We start from the raw sequence: 12,274 nt of genomic DNA on the forward strand, positions 1-12,274 counted from the left end.
AGCCAACGTAATAATTTCTCAAGGAAATTTGATATGTGCTGAAATAAATTGTGTGAATAACACCCATAGACACCCGCTGGGAGTCTGAAAGAGTGAAGGATCCCTTCGAACTTGTCGAAGTGAAGGATCTGACTGAACTTGTTGGAGTACTGGCTCAAATAAAACGGAAGTGTAGTGTTTCGACTGAGTTACAGCCCCGGAGGACCGATGCAAACTTGAAATGAAGAACACATGGTGTTCGTGAATGATGTATGTGAAAAAAATGGAAGTTGGACTTGGGTGAAAATAAGTAGCCGAGCATAGAGGTACACTCGGTGGCGTGGCCTCCGAGTGAATGTGATGTTTGCATTACAGGATACTCGGGAACGCGGAAATAACATAATGCAGTGCATGTAGAATGACTTAGCTGTCTGAAGGCGCGCGAGTGGCCGAGTGGTGAAGATGTGTTCAACCGATGGCAATGCGAGGGGCGGCCGATTGATGTAGATGTGTCCAACCGAGTGGCGACGGACGGGACGGCCGAGTGGCGAGAATGTGACCAACCAAGAGGCGACGCGTGGGGCGGCAAAGTTGTGATGAGGTGACCAACCGAGCGGCGACGCGAGGGGCGACCGAGTGGTGATGAGGTGACCAACCAAGAGGCGACGCGCAGGGCGGCCGAGTGGTGATGAGGTGACCAACTGGGCGACGCGTGGGGCGGCCGAGTGGTGATGAGGTGACCAACCGAGGCGACGCGCGGGGCGGCCGAGTGGTGATGAGGTGACCAACCGAGTGGCGACGCACGGGGCAGCCAAGTGGTGATGAGGTGCCCAACCGAGAGGCAACGTGCGGGGCGGCCGAGAGGTGATGAGGTGACCAACCGAGGTGACGCACGGGGCGGTCAAGCGGTAATGAGGTGACCAACCAAGTGGCGGCGCATGGCGCGGCCGAGTGGTGATGAGGTGACCAACCGAGTGGCAACACGCGGCGCGGCCGAGTGGTGATGAGGTGACCAACCGAGTGGCGACGCGCGAGGTGGCCGAGTTGTGATAGCATAGCTTATTAGGGATGATAAACTACTCATATCAATAAGGATTTCCTTCTTTTCCGGGAGCCCATTCAGACAGAACTCCAAAGTTAAGTATGCTCAACTTGGAGTAGTTTTAGGATGGGTGACCGACCGGGAAGTTGCTCCCGGGTGCGCAGGAGTGAGGACAAAGTGCGCAGAAAAGACTATTATTGATCTATGGGGCCAGTCTAGATCCCGCCAGGAGTAACGACCACCGGTGGGTGTGTCCGGAGCGTTACAAGTTGGTATCAGAGCCGACCCTCGCGGTTATACGGATGTTTGCGGACAGGTGCACGGTCATGTTGTTCATGACGTTTGTGACCCGTCGTGACACACGACATGACATATGTACCAGACTGGATGCATAGACGTATGTGCCAAGAGGGAACGTTCCTGTGGCCTGACGAGGATGTCTGTTCCTCTGAGTGGGGGTGTATGTGATAGCTTGGCTTATTAGGGATGATAGACTACTCATATCAATAAGGAATTCCTTTTTTTCCGGGAGCCCATTCGGACAGAACTCCAAAGTTAAGCATGCTCAGCTTCGAGTAGTTTCAGGATGGGTGACCGACCGGAAAGTTGCTCCCGGGTGCGCACGAGTGAGGACAAAGTGCGCAGAAAAGACTAGTATTGATCTGTGGGGCCAGTCTAGATCCCGCCAGGAGTAACGACCACCGGCGGGTGTGTCCAGGGCGTTACACGAGTGGTGATGAGGTGACCAAGAGAGTGGCGACGCGCGGGGCGGCCGAGTGGTGATGAGGTGACCAACCGAGAGGCGACGTGTGGGACGTCCGAGTGAAGTAGATGCGTCCCGTGGAGCGACAAAGCGCGGGGCGTCCGAGTGAAGTACACACGTCCCGCGGAGTGACGAAGCACGGGACGCCCGGGGCAAAAGACTCGTCCCGCGAAGGGGTGATGCGCGGGGTGTCCGAGTGAAGTAGACTCGTCTCGCGGAGTGGCGATGCGCGGAGCGTCCGAGTGAAGTAGACGCGCCCCACGGAGTGACGAAGCACGCGGCGTCTGAGTGAAGTAGGCGCGTCCCGCGGAGTGTCGAAGCGAGGGACGTCCGAGTGAAGTAGACGCGTCCCGCGGAATGATGAAGCACGGGACGTACGGGTGTAGAAGACTCGTCCCAGAGAGTGGCGATGCGGGAGGCGTCCAAATAAAATATACGCGTCCAGTGGAGTGGCGACGCGCGGGGTGTCCGAGTGAAGTAGACGTGTCCTGCGGAGTGACGAAGCATGGTACGTCCGAGTGCAGAAGACTCATCCCGCGGAGTGATGAGACGCGGGGCATTCGAGTGAAGTAGACGCGTCCTGCGACGGGGCGACATGTGGGGCGTTCAAGTGAAGTAGATGCGTCTCGTGGAGTGACGAATCATGAGGCGTCCGAGTGAAACAAACGCATTCCGCAGAGTGACGAAACGAGAGACGTCCGAGTAAAATAGACGCGTCATGCGAAGTGATGAAGCACGTGGTGGTCGAGTGAACCTCCACAGGAAGGTCAATGTACGCAGAATCTGCATGTAAGAGGCATTAATTAGCGTTAATTAAGCAAAAGTTAAAGTGTTAATGTATGTAATGGAAGTTTCTCTTTCCCACGGCCATTCACTGCATGCAGTTCATTGCTATGCCGTGGGGTTTGCCGGACTTGATCTCGCGGCCCAGGAAGGCATCGAACTCGTCGGGTACGGGACCGTCGGAGGCTCCGGAGAGCAGCTCGGGGACCGTCGATGTTGTGGTCGTCGAGGGCATGCCTGATGCGGAGCAGCATGTCGACGAACACGGCGACGCCGGCGGGCACGATGTACCCGACTATGGCGTTCCGGGCCGGTCTGTGACCGCCGGAGTCACGCGTGTGTGGGGCACAACCTCCATCATTATGTGCACGTCATCGGATCTGCGTTTCCATCGCACGGGCCGCCGCAATGCAGCTGACCAGAGGAGGAGGCCGTCGTGTGTGAGAGGTTTGAGGACGACATCGAGGCCGGAGACGACGATGGGTGCACGTCGTCGATGTCAATGCGTGGAAGCGCGACATCGGTGTCGTAGATGGAGTTGGAGAGGACGGGTGGACAGCGTCGACGTTCCTTTTTTTTTCGGGAGCCCATTCGGACAAAACTCCAAAGTTAAGCGTGCTCAGCTTGGAGTAGTTTCAGGATGGGTGACCGACCGGGAAGTTGCTCCCGGGTGCGCACGAGTGAAGACAAAGTGCGCAGAAAAGACTAGTATTGATCTGTGGGGCCAGTCTAGATCCCGCCAGGAGTAATGACCATCGACGGGTGTGTCCGGGGTGTTACACGAGTGGTGATGAGGTGACCAAGAGAGTGGCGACGCGCGGGGCGGCCGAGTGGTGATGAGGTGACCAACCGAGAGGCGACGCGTGGGCGTCCGAGTGAAGTAGACGTGTCCCGTGGAGCGACGAAGCGCGGGGCGTCCGAGTGAAGTAGACACGTCCTGCGGAGTGACGAAGCACGGGACGTCCAGGGCAGAAGACTCGTCCCGCAAAGGGGTGATGCGTGTGGTGTCCGAGTGAAGTAGACTTGTCTCGCGGAGTGGCGATGCGCAGAGCGTCCGAGTGAAGTAGACGCGCCCCGCGGAGTGACGAAGCATGGGGCGTCCGAGTGAAGTAGACGCGTCCCGCGAAGTGTTGAAGCGAGGGACGTCCGAGTGAAGTAGACGCGTCCCGCGTAATGACGAAGAACGGGACGTCCGGGTGTAGAAGACTCGTCTCAGAGAGTGGCGATGCGGGGGGCGTCCGAATAAAATAGACGTGTCCAGCGGAGTGGTGACGCGCGGGGTGTTCGAGTGAAGTAGACGTGTCCTGCGGAGTGACGAAGCATGGGACGTCCGAGTGCAGAAGACTCATCCCACGGAGTGATGAGACGCGGGGCATTCGAGTGAAGTAGACGCGTCCCGCGATGGGGCGACATGTGGGGCGTTCGAGTGAAGTAGATGTGTCTCGTGGAGTGACGAAGCATGAGGCGTCCGAGTGAAATAAATGCGTCCTGCGGAGTGACAAAACGAGAGACGTCCAAGTAAAATAGACGCGTCATGCGAAGTGATGAAGCACGTGGTGGTCGAGTGAACCTCTACAGGAAGGTCAATGTACGCAGAATCTGCATGTAAGAGGCATTAATTAGCATTAATTAAGCAAAAGTTAAAGCGTTAATGTATGTAATGGAAGTTTCTCTTTCCCACGGCCATTCACTGCATGCAGTTCATTGCTATGCTGTGGGGTTTGTCGGACTTGATCTCGCGGCCTAGGAAGGCATCGAACTCGTTGGGTACGGGACCGTCGGAGGCTCCGGAGAGCAGCTCGGGGACCGTCGATGTCGCGGTCGTCGAGGGCGTGCCTGATGCGGAGCAGCACGTCGACGAACACGGCGACGCCGGCGGGCACGATGTACCCGACTGTGGCGTTTCGGGCCGGTCTGCGACCGCCGGAGTCACGCGTGTGTGGGGCACAACCTCCATCATTATGTGCACGTCATCGGGTCTAGGTTTCCATCGCATGGGCCGCCGCAATGCAGCTGACCAGAGGAAGAGGCCGTTGTGTGTGAGAGGTTCGAGGACGGCATCAAGGCCGGAGACGACGATGGGTGGACGTCGTCGATGTCAATGTGTGGAAGCGCGACATCGGTGTCGTAGATGGAGTCGGAGACGACGGGTGGACGGCGTCGACGTTCGTGCATGAGGGAGCAGCGAGGGGGTCGTAGACGAGGCCGGAGATGGCAACGCGTGGACGGCGTCGCTTCATCGCCTGGGAGCAGGACCAGCGAGGTGTCCCTTTCGTCGCTTCTTCTTCTTATGATTGATCATGCATGGGTGATGTCTGACCCTACAGGGGGAAAAGATCAACCCATCGTTAGATAATTAATTCAAAGAAAGACTAGATCAAATGGATACTTCTCTGATCATTTTGTTTGCATGCGCGGCGCGATGGCCAGAATTCCAGCAGGCAATCTCTCTCGCGATGGTCGTCGATCTGCTGCCAAAAATTGATGAAAAACCATTTGCACCATGGTTCGACAGACGCCATGCCCAAGGTGGGCGCCAACTGTCGTGGGAACGATTCTGACAATAATAAGGGATAGGGTAAAGGAGAATGATCTATCGAGATGCATATGGGTGACACAGTGGTTTTAGCGAGTTCGTGTTGGGGATCGTAGCAGAAATTTAAAATTTTCTATGCATCACCAAGATCAATCTATGGAGTAATCTAGCAACGAGGGGAAGGGGAGTGCATCTACATACCCTTGTAGATTGCTAAGCGGAAGCATTGCAAGAATGCGGATTAAGGAGTCGTACTCGTAGCGATTCAGATCGTGGTTGATTCCGATCTAAGCGCCGAACCATGGCGCCTCCGCGTTCAACACACATGCAGCCCGGTGACGTCTCCTACGCCTTGATCCAGCAAGGGGAGAAGGAGAGGTTGGGGAAGACTCCATCCAGCAGCAGCACGACGGTGTGGTGGTGAAGGAGGAGCGTGGCAATCCTGCAGGGCTTCGCCAAGCACCGCGAGAGAAGAGGAGGACTTGGGAGAGGGGGAGGGCTGCGCCAGAACTTGGGTGCGGCTGCCCTCCCACCCCCACATATATATAGGGGCAAGGGAGAGGGGGACTGGCCCCCTCAGATCCAATCTGAGGAGGGGGCGGCGGCCAGGGGGGTTGCCTTGCCCCCCAAGGCAAGGGGGGCGCCCCCCCTTTAGGGTTCCCCCAAACCCTAGGCGCATGGGCCCTAGGGGGGAGGCACCCAGCCCACTAAGGGGCTGGTCCCTCTCCACACACAGCCCATAGGGCTCTCCGGGGCAGGTGGACCCTCCCGGTGGACCCCCGGAACCCCTCCAGTGGTCCCGATACAATACCGGTAACCCCCGAATTATTCCGGTGACCGTATGATGACTTCCCATATATAAATCTTTACCTCCGGACCATTCCGGAACTCCTCGTGACGTCCGGGATCTCATCCGGGACTCCGAACAACATTCGGTGACCACGTACATACTTTCCCTATAACCCTAGCGTCATCGAACCTTAAGTGTGTAGACCCTACGGGTTCGGGAGTCATGCAGACATGGCCGAGACAACTCTCCGGTCAATAACCAACAGCGGGATCTGGATACCCATGTTGGCTCCCACATGCTCCACGATGATCTCATCGGATGAACCACGATGTCAAGGATTCAATCAATCCCGTATACAATTCCCTTTGTCTATCGGTACGATACTTGCCCGAGATTCGATCGTCGGTATCCCGATACCTTGTTCAATCTCGTTACCGGCAAGTCTCTTTACTCGTTCCGTAACACATCATCCCGTGATCAACTCCTTGATCACATTGTGCACATTATGATGATGTCCTACCGAGTGGGCCCAGAGATACCTCTCCGTTTACACGGAGTGACAAATCCCAGTCTCGATTCGTGCCAACCCAACAGACACTTTCGGAGATACCTGTAGTGAACCTTTATAGCCACCCAGTTACGTTGTGACGTTTGGCACACCCAAAGCACTCCTACGGTATCCGGGAGTTGCACAATCTCATGGTCTAAGGAAATGATACTTGACATTAGAAAAGCTTTAGCATACGAACTACACGATCTTGTGCTAGGCTTAGGATTGGGTCTTGTCCATCACATCATTCTCCTAATGATGTGATCCCGTTATCAACGACATCCAATGTCCATGGTCAGGAAACCGTAACCATCTATTGATCAACGAGCTAGTCAACTAGAGGCTTACTAGGGACATGGTGTTGTCTATGTATCCACACATGTATCTGAGTTTCCTATCAATACAATTCTAGCATGGATAATAAACGATTATCATGAACAATGAAATATAATAATAATAACTAATTTATTATTGCCTCTAGGGCATATTTCCAACAGTCTCCCACTTGCACTAGAGTCAATAATCTAGTTCACATCGCCATGTGATTAACACTCACAGGTCACATCGCCATGTGACCAACATCCAAAGAGTTTACTAGACTCAATAATCTAGTTCACATCACTATGTGATTAACACTCAATGAGTTCTGGGTTTGATCATGTTATGCTTGTGAGAGAGGTTGTAGTCAACGGGTCTTGCCATATTCAGATCCCTATGTATTTCGCAAAACTTTATGTCATATCGTAGATGCTGCTACCACGTTCCACTTGGAGCTATTCCAAATTGTTGCTCCATTATACGTATCCGGTATCTCTACTCAGAGCTATCCGGATAGGTGTTAAGCTTGCATCGACGTAACTCTTTACGTCGAACTCTTTATCACCTCCATAACCGAGAAACATTTCCTTATTCCTCTAAGGATAATTTTGACCGCTATCTGGTGATCCACTCCTAGATCACCTTTGTACCCTCTTGCCAGACATGTGGCAAGGCACACATCAGGTGCGGTACTCAGCATGGCATACCGTATAGAGCCTATGACAAGAGCATAGGGGACGACCTTCGTCCTTCCTCTTTCTTCTGCCGTGGTCAAGCTTTGAGTCTTACTCAACTTCACACCTTACAACTCAGGTAAGAACCCCTTCTTTGACTGATCTATTTTGAACTCCTTCAAAAACATGTCAAGGTGTGCGTTCTTTGAAAGTATCATCAGGCGTCTTGATCTATCTCTATAGATCTTGATGCCCAATATGTAAGCAGCTTTATCCAGGTCTTCCTTTGAAAAACACTCTTCAAACAACCGTTTATGCTTTCCAGAAATTCTACATTATTTCGGATCAACAATATGTCATCCACATATACTTATCAGAAATGTTGTAGTGCTCCCACTCACTTTCTTGTAAATACAAGTTTCTAGCAAACATTGTATAAACCTAAAAGCTTTGATCACTCCATCAAAGCATATATTCTGACTCCGAGATGCTTGCTCTAGTCCATAGAAGGATTGCTGGAGCCAGCATACCTTTTAGCATCCTTAGGATCGACAAAACTTTGATTGTATCACATACAACTTTTCTTACGAAAACTGGTAAGAAAACTTGTTTTGACATCCATCTGTCAGATTTCATAATCGAAAAATACAGCTAATGCTAACATGATTCCGACGGACTTAAGCATCGCTACGGGTGAGAAATTCTCATCGTAGTCAACTCCTTGAACTTGTGAAAAGACTCTTTCCCACAAGTCGAGCTTCATAGACGGTAACATTACCGCCCACGTCCGTCTTCTTCTTAAAGATCCATTTATCTCAATGGCTTGCCGATCATCGGGCAAGTCCACCAAAGTCCATACTTTGTTCTGATATATGGATCCTATCTCGGATTTCATGGCTTCTAACCATTTGTCGGAATACGGGCCCACCATCGCTTCTCCATAGCTCGTAGGTTCATTGTTGTCTAACAACATGATATCTAAGACAGGATTACCGTACCACTCAGGAGTAGTACATATCCTTGTCGACCTACGAGGTTCGATAGCAACTTGATCCGAAGCTTCATGATCACTATCATTAACTTCCTATTCAACAGACGTAGGCGCCACAGAAAACATCTTTCTGTGTTGCATCACTCTCTGGTTGAAGTAAAGGTTCGACAACCTCATCAAGTTCTATCTTCCTCCCACTCAATTCTTTCGAGAGAAACTCCTTCTCGAGAAAGGACCCGTTCTTAGCGACAAACAATTTGCCCTCGGATCTGAGATAGAAGGTATACCCAACTGTCACCTTTGGGTATCCTATGAAGATGTGTTTGTCCGCTTTGGGTTCGAGCTTCTCCGGCTGAAGCCTTAAGCATCGCAGCCCCAAACATTAAGAAACGACAACTTTGGTTTCTTGCCAAACCAATGTTCATACGACGTCGTCTCAACGGACTTAGATGGTGTCCTATCTAAAGTGAATGCAGCTGTCTCTAACGCATAACCTCAAAATGAAAACGGTAGATTGGTAAGAGACATCATAGATCGCACCATATCTCATAGGGTTCGATTACGACGTCCGGACACACCATTACCTTGTGGTGTTCCAGGTGGCTTCAACTGTGAAACAATTCCACAATGTCTTAAGTGATTGCCAAACTCATAACTCAGAAAATCCCCTTTTGATCAGATCGTAGGAACATGATCTTATTGTTATGATGATTCTTAACTTCACTCTGAAATCGCTTGAACTTTTCAAACGTTTCAGACTTGTGCTTCATTAAGTAGATATACCTATATCTACCCAAATCGTCAGTGAAGATGAGAAAATAGCGATATCCACCGCACGCTTCAATTCTCATTGGATCACACGCATCAGCATGCATGATTTCCAACAAGTCACTTGCCCGTTTCATTGTACCTGAAAACGGGGTCTTAGTCATCCTGCCCATGAGGCATGGCTCGCATGTGTCAAGTGATTCAAAATCAAGTGACTCCAAACATCCATCGACATGGAGTTTCTTCATGCATCTTACGCCAATATGACCTAAGCGGCAGTGCCACGAGAAAGTGGTACTATCATTATTAACTCTACATCTTTTGGCGTGAACATGTGTATTACCACGACCGAGATTCAATGAACCATTCACATAGGGTGCATGACCATGAAAGGTATCATTCATGTAAACAGAATAACCATTATTCTCTAACTTAAATGAATGACCGTATTGCAATGAACATGATCTAATCATATTCATGCTCAACGTAGACACCTGATAACATTTATCTAGGTTCAATACTAATCCCGAAGGCAGATGGAGCGTGCGATGGTGATCTCATCAACTTTGGAAACACTTCCAACACACATCGTCACCTCGCCCTTAGCCAGTCTCCGTTTAGTCCGTAGCTTTTGCTTCAAGTCACCAATAATAGTAACTGAACCGGTATCCAATACCCAGGTGCTACCAGGAGTACTAGTGAGGTACACATTAATAACACGTATATACTTGTTGAAGTTGCCAGCCTTCTTATCTACCATGCATTTGGGGTAATTCCGCTACCAGTGACCGTTCCCCTTACAATAGAAGCACTTAGTCTCGGGTTTGGGTTCAACCTTGGGTTCCTTCACTGGAGCGGCAACTGGTTTGCCATCCATGAAGTTTCCCTTCTAGCCCTTGCCCTTCTTGAAACCAGTGGTCTTGTTAAACCATCAACACTTGATGCTCCTTCTTGATTTCTACCTTTTGCGGTCTTAAGCACCGCGAACAGCTCCGGGATCAACTCCATCCCTTGCATGTCATAGTTCATCACGAAGATCTAGTAGCTTAGTGATAGTGGCTAGAGAACTCTATCAATCACTATCTTATCTGGAAGTTTAACTCCCACTTGATTTAAGTGATTGTAGCACCCAGACATTCTGAGCACATGCTCACTAGCTGAGCTATTCTCCTCCATCTTGTTGGCAAAAGAACTTGTCAGAGGTCTCACACCTCTCAACACGGGCATGAGCCTGAAATCCCAATTTCAGCTCTTGGAACATCTCATATGTTCTATGGCGTTCAAAACGTCATTGGAATCCCGATTCTAAGCCGTAAAGTATGGTGCACTAAACTATCAAGTAGTCATCAGGATGTGTCTGTCAGGTGTTCACAACATCCACAGACGACGTTGTAGGGGTTTGCACATCGAGCGGTGCATCAAAGACGTAAGCCTTCTGTGTAGCAGTGAGGACACTCCTCGGACTACGGACCTAGTCCGCATCATTGCTTACAATATCTTTCAACTTAGTCTTTATCTAGGAACGTATTGAAACAGGGAGCTACAACGTGAGCTATTTATCTACAACATATTTGCAAAGACAATTTAGACTATGTTCATGATAATTGAGTTCATCTAATCAAATTATTTAATGAACTCCCACTCAGATAGACATCCCTCTAGTCATCTAAGTGAAACATGATCCGAATCGACTAGGCCGTGTCCGATCATCATGTGAGACGGACTAGTCATCAACGGTGAACATCTCATGTTGATCGTATCTTCTATACGACTCATGTTCGACCTTTCGGTCTTCCGTGTTCCGAGGCCATGTCTGTACATGCTAGGCTCGTCAAGTCAACCTAAGTGTTTCACATGTGTCCCGAGGCCATGTCTGTACATGCTAGGCTCGTCAACACCCGTTGTATTCGAACGTTAGAATCTATCACACCCGATCATCACGTGGTGCTTTGAAACAACGAACCTTCGTAATGGTGCACAGTTAGGGGGAACACCTTTCTTGAAATTTTAGTGAGGGATCATCTTATTTAAGCTACCGTCATTCTAAGCAAATAAGATGTAAAACATGATAAACATCACATGCAATCAAATAGTGACATGATATGGCCAATATCATTTTGCTCCTTTTGATCTCCATCTTCGGGGCTCCATGATCATCGTTGTCACCGGCATGACACCATGATCTCCATCATCGTGTCTTCTTGAAGTTGTCTCGTCATCTATTACTTCTACTACTATGGCTAACGCTTTAGCAATAAAGTAAAGTAATTACATGACGTTTATGTTGACACGCAGGTCATAAATAAATTAAGACAACTCCTATGGCTCCTGCCGGTTGTCATACTCATCGACATGCAAGTCGTGATTCCTATTACAAGAACATGATCAATCTCATACATCACATATATCATTCATCACATCCTTTTGGCCATATCACATCACAAGGCATATGCTGCAAAAACAAGTTAGACGTCCTCTAATTGTTGTTGCAAGTTTTTACGTGGCTGCTATAGGTTTCTAGCAAGAACGTTTCTTACCTACGCGAAAACCACAACGTAATATGCCAATTTCTATTTACCCTTCATAAGGACCCTTTTCATCGAATCCGATCCGACTAAAGTGGGAGAGACAGACACCCGCTAGCCACCTTATGAAACTAGTGCATGTCAGTCGGTGGAACCAGTCTCACGTAAGAGTACGTGTAAGGTTGGTCCGGGCCGCTTCATCCCATGATGCCGCCAAATCAAGATAAGACTAGTAACGGCAAGTAAATTGGCAATATCGACGCCCACAACTGCTTTGTGTTCTACTCGTGCATAGAAACTACACATAGACCTAGCTCATGATGCCACTGTTGGGGATCGTAGCAGAAATTTTAAATTTCCTACGCATCACCAAGATCAATCTATGGAGTAATCTAGCAATGAGGGGAAGGAGAGTGCATCTACATACCCTTGTAGATCGCTAAGCGGAAGCGTTGCAAGAACGTGGATGAAGGAGTCGTACTCGTAGCAATTCAGATCGCGATTGATTCCGATCTAAGCGCCGAACCACGGCGCCTCCGTGTTCAACACACGTGC

This window comes from Triticum aestivum, chromosome 7A (genome assembly GCF_018294505.1).
Source record: "Triticum aestivum cultivar Chinese Spring chromosome 7A, IWGSC CS RefSeq v2.1, whole genome shotgun sequence".
NCBI classification, from domain to species: Eukaryota; Viridiplantae; Streptophyta; class Magnoliopsida; order Poales; family Poaceae; genus Triticum; species Triticum aestivum.